Raw genomic sequence first — 12,803 nt, forward strand, 5'->3', positions numbered from 1 at the left:
TGAAGAATTTTCTTTCACCATAAACATACTTGGCATTCTTGTCAAAAATTATTTGGCCATAGATGTGTGGCTTTATTTCTAGACTCTCAATTCTATTCCATTTGTCTGTACCAAAAACCAAACCAAACCTATTGCCGTTGAGTCAATTCTGACTCATAGTGACATTATAGGACAGAGTAGAACTGCCCTCATAGCGTTTCCAAGGAGCAGCTGGTGGACTCGAACTGCCAACCTTTTGGTTAGCAGCTGCAGCTCTTAACCACTGTACCACCAGGGCTCCCCATTGGTCTATAGGTCCATCCTTATACCAGTACCATACTATTCTGATTACTGAAGTTTATAGTACATTTTGAAATTGGGAGATGTGAGTCATGCTACATAGTACTTCGTTTTCAAAATTTCTTTAGCTATTCTGGGGCTCTTGCCATTCATATGAATTTGAGAATTGGCTCTTCGATTTTCTGCAACAAAGTTGGCTGGAATTTTCTTAGGGATATCATTGAATTCGTAGATCACTTTGGGTAATATTGACATTTTAACAATAGTATGTCTTCCAATCATAAACACAGGATGTATTTCCATTTATTTAGTTTTTTAATTTATTTCAACAATGTTTTATAGTTTTCAGTGTACATGTCATTCATCTCACTGGTTTAATTTATTCCAAGGTATTTTATTCTTTTAGATGTTATTATAAATGGAATTGTTTTCTTAATTTCCTTTTCAGATTGTTCATTGCTGATGTATAGAAACTCAACTGATTTTTGAGTGTTGAGCTTATACCCTGAAACTTTGCTGAATTCATTTATTAGCTCTAGTAACTTCCTTGTGGATTCTCTGTGATTTTTAATATACGGGATCATGTCCTTTGATAATACAAATAGTTTTTTTTTCCTTTCCTATTTGGATGCCTTTTATTTCTTTATACTGCCTAATTACTCTGCCTAGGACTCCAGTACAATGTAGAACAGCAGTGGGGAAAGCAGGCATCCTTGTCTTGTTCCTGTTTTAAGGAGAAAGCTTGAAACTTTCACCATTGAACATGATAGTTGTTCTTTCTTTTTCTTTCTTTTTTTTTTTTTTTTACAAATGCCCTTTATTATGTTGAGGAATTCACCTTCTATTCCCAGTATGCTGAGTGTTTTTTATGATAAAAGGGTGTTGGACTTTGACAAATGCTGTATCTGCATCTACTGAGACCATGTAGTTCTTTTTCTTCGTTCTATTAATTGGTGTATTATGCTGATTTTGTTATATTGAACCACGTTTGCATTTCTGGGATAAATCTAACTTGGTCACGGTGTATAATCCTTTTAAAATATTATTGGCCATTTAACCAAAGAGTGTGTACAAAAGGCCAACAAACACATGAAAAGATGCTTAACATCATTAATCATTAGGGAGATGTAAATAAAGTCCACAATAAGATACCACTTCACTCTCACTAGGATGGCAAAGATAAAAAACAAAAACAAAACAGAAAATAACAAATGTTGGTGAGGATGCAGAGAAATCAGAACATTCATCTATTGCTGGTAGGAATGCAAAATGGTACTGGTGCTGTGGAAAATGGTTTGATGGTTTCTCAAAGATTAAAAATAGAGTTGCTATATGACCTAGAAATCCCACTGGTATATACCCAAGACACCTGAAAGCAACAACACTAATAGACACATGTACACCAGTGTTCATATTTCAGCACTCTTAACAATAGCCAAAAGATGGAAACTGCCCAAGTGTCCATCAGTGGATAAATGGATAAACAAAATGTGCTACATACACACAATGGAATATTATTCTGTCATAAAGAGAAATGAAGTCCTGATAATTCCACAACATCACATGTGTCAGGACTTGATTGATCCACAGTCAACACCCATGGAAGCAGCGGTCAAGAAATGAAAAGATGCATTGCATTGAGCAAATCTGCAAAAGACCTCTTTAAAGTGTTGAAAAGCAAAGATGTCACCTTGAAGGCTAAGATGCTCCTGACCCAAGCCATGGTGTTTTCAGTCACCCCATATGCATGTGAAAATTGGGCAATGGATAAGGAAGACCGAACAAGAATTGACACCTTTGAATTGTGGTATTGGTGAAGAATATTGAATATAACATGGACTGCCGAAAGAACAAACACATCCATCTTGGAAGAAGTACAACCAGAATGCTCCTTAAAAGCAATGATGGTGAGACTTTGTCTCACATACTTTGGACATGTTATCAGGAGGGATCAGTCCCTGGATAAGGACATCATGCTTGGTAAAGTAAGAAGAGGAAGACCCTCAGTGAGATGGATTGACACAGTGGCTGTAACAATGGGCTCAAGCATAACGATTGTGAGGATGGCGTAGGACCGAGTAGTGTTTCATTCTGTTGTACGTAGGGTCACTATGAGTTGGAACTGACTCGATGGCACCTAACAACAACAACAACAACAACAACAACAATAAAAAGAAATGAAGTCCTGATACACGCCACAAATGCATGTACCTTGAAAATATTATGGTGAGGTAACTAAGTCAATCAGAGAAAAAGAAAAAGTATGCTCTCACTAATATGAAACACTTAAAAGTATAGGCAAATTATAGAGGTAAGAGTTTAACAGTGATTACCAGGGGCAGGAGGGAGAGGAAAGAGGGAAATCTTTCTTTAGTTAGCATTGAGTTTCTGTTTATGGGGATGGAAAATATGATAATAGATGCTGGTAATGGTTGTACAACATGATCTGCGTAATTGGTTTTATTGAATTTTACAAGTGAAAAATGTTGAATTGGTAAATGTTACCTATATTTTTACATCAATAGAAAAATGCTATTGGATTTCACATCTATATTCATAAGGGATTTGATTTGTAGTTTCTTTCCTTGTGATGTCTGTATCTGTCTTTGGAATCAGGGAAATGTTTTCCTCATAGAATGAATTAGAAAGTGTTTTCTCTTATTCTATTTTTTTTTCGAAATTTTAAGAAGGATTGGTATCACTTCTTCTATAAATGGTAGAATTCCCTAGTGAAGCCATCTGGTACAGTTGGGGAGGGTGTGGGGCACAGTCGAGTAAAAAACCAAAGCTTTCCTATCTTTGAGAGGTTGCCTTTTGTGTGTGTGTGTGATTCAGTGCTTGCTTAGTTGCTGTAACTCTTTGACTGGATTCAAGATTTCTGACACCATTAATTATGCCAGTTTCTTCTTTTTTTGATGTTTTTCTGGGGGGGTGGGAGTGTACAGCTACTTACTGTCCCATCTTATACCAGCTAGAGTGCTCATGAAACAGTTTTGATGGGTGGGCCAACTCTAGGGCTGTGTGAGTAAATAGATAGGTTGAGTGGACAGCTAGACTCATCCTTTTGATGCCTTCCCGGACAATAAGCAGGTGACATAAATCCCTCATAGTTGATGAAGTCAAATTTACTTTTTAAAATGAGAATATTCCAAATGAATTTGGTGCATTGACTATTTTTTGCGTATAGTTAGGCAAATTTGTGTACCCACTATATCACAAATTTCTTATTCTAAGCAGTGCATTTATGAGGTGCTCATTTATGTGGCTTCCAAACAAGGCTTTACCATTCATCATAACTCCTAGTTCTCATAGTGATGGCCAGCAGCACAGATAATTCAAATCACCAATTAATAGAGAATTATTTAACTTTTAGGGGTCATACTTTATTTTCTAGCTCACATCATCATACAAAGATAATGGTTATGGCATGCTTTGAAGTGCAAAGAGCTATATAAACTAAAGAATTATCTTAATGTTAGCAGTGGAATTTTTATTTTAACAAAGCACGTTTGTTTGTGTCCTCTTCGTACTAGGTGATAGAAAAGTGATGAGTGATTTAACACCTGCTTTGCAGGTGGAAGTAGTTCCTCATTCATGGACAGGAAAACATACCTGCAAGTTTTGAGATATATTTTTGAGTTGTCGTTTAATTACAAACAGTTTTGGAAACTACCATGGCAGCAGTAGTATTCCAAAAAGGAGAATCTATATCATAACAAAATTAGCTTGTATAGTGTAACTAGTCAGCTTTGTGCTGAATATAAGTATTTTTCTTCAATGATTCTTTTAAATTTTACTTAGCAGGATTGAGTTTCCTCCAAAATCACAGTCTCCCAAAAGAGAAAATCAGTAAATAGATATTTTATTAGTTTATCTTTGTTAAAGACTGAGATTAGTCTTGATGTAAAACATAGAAGATAGTAATCATTTGGAAGATTCCAACTAATGTTGGGATAGAGTATGGTTCCCTTACCTTTTTAACTATACTTTTGTATTTGGACCCAAGATAAATAATCTATAGTGATAAAAGTGGAATTTTTTTTTTTTTATGGTGTATGGTATGAGTGTTTTGCACAATTTTCATTTTGGTTTTTGGACTTAAAATGCTTCTTCTTGTTCTTTTACATATGTAATTCTAAGGTGTTGGCAGTCAGCTTTCTGCATAAAAAAATAGTTTAGAACCTTATGAGGCCATTTACTTCATGCTCAACATCATATAAAAACCTGCCGGTTTAGCTACCTGACAGGCTTGCCTCTTAGCCGTACAAAATGAATGGCTGTAGTTCCTGCTTATGGCAGTTTCCCTGGCAGCCCATTCATTCTGCGCCTGGGGGAAATCATATATATTTGCATTTATTGATTTCATAAATCTTTTCTTCATTCTCCTTTAGTATGCCGTGGGTTTGAATGTGCCCACTGCTGGAATCCAGCTCCAGCTTTTAGTGAAACAATATAGTCATCACAATATCTCAATCACTAAATCACTACCTACTTTCCCCTCTACAATTCACATTTTGTTCATGGCTTTATTTTTTAAAATTTGAATTTCTGTGTTGCCCTATGTAATCTACAGCCAATTGTGATGTAATGTGTCATCTAATATCTTAAAAGGGTTAATACACAGGAATGCTGCAGTGGGAATTCCAACCCAAATCTGCATGACTGTCAATTCTGTTTCTGGAGAAAGTTGCTGTAGAAATTCATTTAATATATATCATTTGCATAATGCCTACAGAATTATGTAGTCCTAAACTTCATAAATATGGAATAACACAATGTAAGTTTAAAAAATAATCTTTTTCTGAAACATAGAAGCTTAAAACATTTTTACAATACTTCAAGGAACACTAGTAAATGTCATTTAAAATGATGAAGTGACTACTTTCCCAGAAGAATGAAAATTGCTTTGATTATAGTAGACATATAGTATGTGGAAGTACTGCTATTTCTTCTAAAGATTGAGTTTTTCGCATATTAAGCTGTCTTACCCACTTAGTGCTGCTATATTACAAATACCTCAAGCGTGTGGCTTTATAGAACAAGAATTTATTGTCTCTCAGTTTTAGGTGCTAGAGGTACAAATCAGGGCATTGGCTCTAGAGAAGAGTCTTTCCTTATCAGTAACCGTGGACATTTCTTGGCATTCTTTGGCTTGGAAAAGAATCATCAAATGGTATCTGTCTCCCCTTCACTGTGTGTGTGTGTGTGTGTGTGTGTGTGTGTGTGTGTGTGTGTGTGTGAGCATGTGTGTGTGTCTATACTGCACTTTTTATAAGACACAACTCAGAAGAGAAGTTTAGAACCTACCCTGCTCTGACATGACATAATTAACATAACAAGAAAAAATTCCTATTTACAAACAGATTCATATTTACAATAGAGAGTTTAGGACTTCCACATTACTTTTTTGGAGAGACAATGTAATCCATAACACTTCACACTTTGGTCCCCCAAATTCATGTCATTCGCATGTGAAAAAAATTCATTCACCTATACCCGGCATCCCCAAAAGTCTTAATCCAGACAAGCATCTGCTCTAAGTCCACAATCTAATCTTGTAGATCATCTAAACCAAGTATGGGTGAGACTCTGTGTGCGTTCCATCCTTGGGCAAAATTTTTTTTTTGTCTGTGGACAAAAATATACAATATAAGTTATCTGCTTCTAAAATACAATGATGGGATAGGCATAAGGTAGATATTACCATTCCAAGAGGGATACATTAGAGGGAAAGAAGGAGTGACAGACATCAAGAGAATCCAAAACTCAGCGAGGCAAATTTCACTAGATTTTGAGGTTGGGAAATAATCCTGTTTTCCAGTCACATCTGGGTGTCGCTCCCAACCCTCCAGACACTGGGCAGGGGTCTCGTGGCTCTGATTGGCTGTCTTGCTTTACAGGCTGTGATTCAAGTTTTTCCTCACTTTCTACAAGCAAGGTTGTATCATCTGCATATTGCAGGTTGTTAGTCTTTCTCCAATCCTAACCCACCCACTGCCGTCGACCAATGGAATTAAATTGAGAGTCAAGAAATAAACCTATATATATATATATAGTCAATTGATCTTCAACAAGGGTGCTAAATCCATCCAATGCAGGAAAAAATGGTCTTTTTAATACATACTACTGTCACAACTCAATTTCTACAAACAAAAGAATGATCCTGAACCCATATCTCTTGCCATATACAAAAATTAACTCAAAATGGATGAAAGGCCTAAATGTAAGATACAAAACCATAAAACTCTTATAATAAAGATAGAGTAATTCTTCAGGATCTAGTTTTCAACAATGGAACTTTAGGTATGACACCAAAGGCACAAGTAAGAAAAGACAAAATTTATAAATGGGACGTCATAAAAATGAAAAACTTTTGTACATCAATGGACTTTATCAACAAAGTGAAGAGACAACCTATACATTGGGAGAAAATTTGGGGGAACTATATATCTGATAAGGATTTGATATCCACAATATATAAAGAACTCCTACAACTTAACAACAAAAAACAACAACCCGATGAAAAAACGGACAAAGGACTTTGATACACATTTCACGTGAAAAGACTCTCAACATCATTAGTCATTAAACTATTGCCGTTGAGTTGATTCTGACTCATAGCAACCCTATAGGACAGAGTAGAACTGCCCCATAGGATTTCAAAGGAGTGGCTGGTGGATTCGAACTGCTGACCTTTTGGTTAGCAGCTGAACTCTTAATCACTGCACCACGAGGGCTCCCATTAGTCATTAGGGAAATGCAAATCAAAATCACAATGAGATATCACTTCACATAGCTATGATTAAAAAAAAAAAGAAGAAACAACAGGTTTTGGTGAGTATGTGGAGAAATAGAAACCCTTATCCTTTGCTGTTGATATTGTAAAATGTTACAGCTACTGTGGAAAAGTCGGATGGTTCCTCAAAAAATTAAACATAGAATCTCATATAACCCAGCAGTTCCACTCCTAGGTACAGAAGGTATTCAAACTCACACTTGCACCTGAATGTTCATAGCAGCACTATTTATTCACAATAGCCAAATGGTGGAAACAATACAAATGTCTATCAACTGATGAATGGGTAAATAAAATGTGGTACATACACACAATGGATTCATACTCAGCCATAAAGATACATGAAGTCCTCATACATGCTACAATATGGATGAACCTTGAAAACATCATGCCGAGTGAAATAAGTCAGTTACAAAAAGACAAATACTGTATGATTCCACTACATGGAATATCTAGAACAGGCAATTGTATACAGACCTAAGTTTATTAGTAGTTAACAGGGGTGGGTGGGAGGTAGGAGGAAAGGGGAACTCACTGCTTAGGGTTCACTGAGCTTCTGTTAAAGGTGATGGAAAAGTATGGAAATGGATAATGATGAACACAATGTCACTGAATTGTACATGTGAAAAATGTTGAAATAGCAAATGTTTTGTTACATACGTATTTACCACAAAAACAGCAACAATAACAAAAACAAACCCTCTGGAGTTGGGTCCCAGCAAGCCCTCTCCACGTTTCTCATACAGACTAAAGTTTGAAAACCACTACCCTGCAGTCTTTTTTATTTTTCCTTCAGTTTAACGTTGGTTGAGTGAGAGCTTTAAATGGATTACAGTTTACAATAGTAATGGCAAAGATTTTCTTTCAAATTCATTCACTCTCTAATGTTAGTTTGAAACAAGAATTTATATAGAAGTTAATAATTCACAGTATGGGCTATCCCTTGCTAATGAATGAAAAACTCTAAAAAATATATAAATATTTTTCTTAGTTTTATAATACATAGCTAATAACAAAAATTGCACCGTGGGAAAATAGAGATCATTAACTGCTATGTTAACTCATTCAACAGTAGCAGAAAGTTAGGATAGTATTATAAAGTTATGATATGCCATGCACTGTGCTAATTACTTCTTACACTGAATTCTAATCATCACAATTGCCCTGTAGCAGGAGTTACAATCGTCACTTTATGGATTAGTAAATTGGAGTTCAAACAGCATATCATAGCTAGCCTCCAGATTTATCTGATCCCAAAGCTTTTTTTCTTAAGAGGATTTTTTTCCAGATTCTAGCAGCTCATTGTTTTTAATGTCAACGTATTTGTGATTATCTAAACATATTGTGCATTTTGTAGCTTTTGAAAACTTGCTTTTAAACAGTCCAGTGGAAGAAACTTCACCTGATGGGAGAGTTTTTGCATTCCTTTAAAAAAAAAAAGAGTTGATGTAAAGTTCACATAGCATAATATTAGTAATTTTAACATGCAAAATCCAATGGCATTTAGTACAACCACACTGGACACCCATAACTTCTGTGGAGTTTCAAAGCATTTTATTCACCCCAAAAGGAAATCCTTTGTCTATTAAGAAGTCACTTCCCTTCCCCCATCCTCTCAGCCCCAGGCAACCAGCAGTCTGCTTTGTATCAAGTTGTCTATTCTGGATATTTTATATAAATGGAATCATACAATATGTGCCCTTTTTTATCTGACTCCTTTCATTTAGCATAATGTTTCTGAGATTCATCCATGTTATAAAATATATCAATACTTCATCAGTTTTTTTGGCTGAATAATATTCCATTGTATGATTGCCACATTTTGTTTATTGATTCATAAGTTGATAGAAGTTTGAGTTGTTTCCACCTTCTGGCTATTGTGAACAGTGTGGCTATGAACTTTTACAGGTTTGTTTGAATACTTTTTTGTGTGTGGGGGCGGGAGTTATACCCCAGAGTGGAATTGCTGGGTTATATGATAATTCTATCTTTAACTTTTTGAGGTATTGCCAAACTGTTTTCCACAGCAACCACGCCATTTTATATTCCCATCTGCAATGCACAAGAGTTCCAATTTCTCCACATCCTCATCAACACTTATTATTGTCGTTTTTGTTTGTTTCTTTGTTTTGTATTTTTTTTATCACAGCCATGCTAATGAGTGTGAAGTAGTATCTCATCATGGATTTGATTTGATTTGCATTTTCTAATAACTTTGCACATGCTTACCGGCCCTTTGTATATCTTTGCACATGCTTACCAGCCCTTTGTATATCTTCTTTGGAGAAACGTCTATTCATATTTATTGCCCATTTTTCAATTGAGTTGTTTGTCTGTTGAGTCTTGTGTTCATTTTATACTGAGCTTTCCAAAATGGGATCAGCAATTTGATCATTCAGATTAGACAGTGCCAGTGACTCACTACTATTTCATAGATTGAGTAAAGGCTCTTCTTGGGACTTGATCAGCGTAGTTTAGTTTTTCCTACCATTCAGTACTCTGAAATGGGAAACATATGAATATTAAAGCTCTATCTTCTATATTTCCCTCTTGGGTGCTCTGGGGTGAGAGTAAATTGTCTTGGAATCTAAAACCAAACTGTTTATATAGTCGTTATGGAAACCAGTTGTAGTACACTACCAAACACACATCACTTTCACTTCCATTTTACTACTATCTAGCAATCACTTACACTTAAGGGTTTATATTAGCAGTCTATAAATGTTCATACCATATTAGGTACGATGTAGTGTAGCAATATTTTTCCTACTAACACTCATTCAGATTTCTCCCTTGACCCATTCACCTGCTAAGTGTTTTTTTTTGTTTGTTTGTTTGGATTTTACTTTTATTCCCAGAAAATTTCAACATTCCATTCTCAATGTTCTAGTTGTCTCTTACACATGTAACTGCTTCTTTCTGAGTCCATACCCAACATTTCAGTATTCATCAGAGCGTTGTCACTTGACCAACTCATGCAAAATAATTTCCTCCACAGGCCTCCCACACAGCACGTTTTTTTTTTACTTTCTCTTTCTGGTGACCATTAGAAACATGAGTTATTTTGGTATCAAGATATTTGCTTCTACTCTAAATTACCTGAAGTTTCTTTTATTGTACCTTTCTTCAGTCAACTGTCATGCATCATCAGCTGTTTATTGTAGCTTCTAATCTGATACCATTTTACGCCTAGCCATATGGTGCTTAAGCATGGCTCTGTTTGTCATAATGAGCAAAGTGGATGGGTTTCAATGATTTTCAAAGGACACCTTTCTATAGAAGGTACTGCTGCCTCTAGCCTTAATTTTGCTAGCTGCCAATGACCTCTTTCCCACAATCTGCAATTTTCTATCAAGTAGAAATAGGCACAATTTGATGGTAAGGAAGGCCAGAGAAAGGGGATGAAACAGCAGCCTAAGAAAGGTTGTCAGCTTTACCCTAACATATATCTACAGACTAAGACAAACTAGGAAAAAGGACCTGGCAGTCTACTTCTGAAAAACTGACCAGTGAAACCCTTGTAAATAGCAGAACATTGCCTGATATAGTGTAGGAAGATGAGCCCCTCAGGTGGCAAGGCACTCAAAAGATGACTCAGGAAGAGCTGCCTCCCCAAAATAGAGTCAACCTTAATAACATGAACCTTAATGACATGGACGGGAAGCTTTCAGGACCTTCATTTGCTGATGTGGCATGACTCAAGATGAGAAGAAACAGTTGCAAACATCCATTTATGAAACGTGGAATGTATGAAGTATGAATCTAGGAAAATTGAAACACATAGAGATCAATATCCTAGGCATTAATGAGCTGAAATGGACTGGTATTGGCCATTTTGAATCAGATAATCATATGGTCTACCTATGCCTGAAATGACAAATTGAAGAGGAATGGCGCTGCATTCGTCATCAAAAAGAACACTTTAAGGTCTACCCTGAAGTACGTTATCAGTGATAGGATAATATCCATATGCCTAAAGGAAGACCAGTTAATACAACTGTTATTCAAATTTACACACCAACCACTAATGCCAAAGATGCTGGTGCTGAAGATTTTTACTAGCTGCTTCAGTCTGAAAGTGATCAAGCATGCAGTCAAGATGCATTGATAATTACTGGTGATTAGAATGCTAAAGTTGGAAGCAAAGAAGGATCAGTAATTGGAGAATAAGACCTTGGTGATAGAAATGACACTGGAGATAGCATGATAGAATTTTGGAAGACCAATGACTTATTTATTGCAAATACCTTTTTCAACAACATAAATGATGACTGTACATGTGAAACTCACCGGATGGAAAACACAGGAATCAAATTGACTATATCTGTGGAAAGAGATGATGGAAAAGCTCAACATCAATCAGTACAAGGCCAGGGGCTGATTGCTGAACAGACCATCAATTGCTCCTGTGCAAGTTCAAGTTGAAGCTGAAGAAAATTAAAACAAGTCCACTAGAGCTGAAATACAACCTTGAGTATATCCCACCTGAATTTGGAAACCATCTCAAGAATAGATTTGATGCTTTGAATACTAATGACCAAAGACCAGAAGAGTTGTGGGAAAACATCAAGAACATCATACATAAAGCAAAAGGTCATTAAAAAGACAGGAAAGAAAGAAAAGACCAAAATGGATGTCTGAAAAGACTCTGAAACTTGCTCTTGAATGTAAAGTAGCTAAAGAAAATAGAAGAAATGATGAGGCAAAAGAGGTGAACAGAAGATATCAAAGGGCAGCTCAAGAAGACAAAATAAAGTATTATAATGAAACATGCAAAGACCTGGAGTTAGAAATCCAAAACAGAAGAATACGGTTAGCATTTCTCAAGCTGAAAGAACTGAAGAAAAAATTCAAGTCTCGAGTTGCAATTTTGAAAGATTCTATGGGCAAAATATTGAATGACACAGGAAGCATCAAAAGAAGATGGAAGGAATACGTAGAGTCACTGTACCAAAAAGAAATGGTCAATGTTCAGCCATTTCAGAAAGTGGCATATGATCAGGAACTGATGGTATTGAAGGAAGAAGTCCAAGCTGCTCTGGAGGCATTGGTGAAAATCAAGGCTCCAGGCATTGATGGAATACCAGCTGAGATATTTTAACAAAGGGTTGCAGTGCTGGAGGTGCTCACCCGTTTATGCCAAGAAATTTGAAAGACAACTGCGTGACCAGCTGAATGGAAGAGATCCATATTTCTGCCCATTCCAAAGAAAGGTGATCCAAAAGAAGGTGAAGTTATTGAACAATATCACTACTATCATACACAAATAAATTTTTGCTGAAGATCATTCAAAAGCAGTTATAGCAGTACATTGACAAGGAACTGCCAGAAATTCAAGCCAGATTCAGAAGAGGAGGTGGAACCGGGGATATCATTGCTGATGTCAGATGATCTTGACTGAAAGTAGAGAATACCAGAAAGATGTTTACCTGTGTTTTATTGACTATGCAAAGGCATTCGACTGTGTGGATCATATCAAATTATGGATAACATCGTAGAGAATAGAAATTCCAGACCACTTATTGTGTTCATGTGGAACCTGTACAGAAACCAAGAGGCAGTCTTTCGAACAGAGCAAGAGGATACTGCATGGTTTTAAAATCAAGAAAGGTGTGCATCACAGTTGTGTCCTTTCACCGTACTTATTCAATCTTTATGCTGAGCAAATAATCCAAGAAGCTGGGCTTTATGAAGAGAACGTGGCATCAAGATTGATGGAAGACTCATT

The sequence above is a fragment of the Loxodonta africana genome, chromosome X, assembly GCF_030014295.1.
Source record: "Loxodonta africana isolate mLoxAfr1 chromosome X, mLoxAfr1.hap2, whole genome shotgun sequence".
NCBI lineage: Eukaryota > Metazoa > Chordata > Mammalia > Proboscidea > Elephantidae > Loxodonta > Loxodonta africana.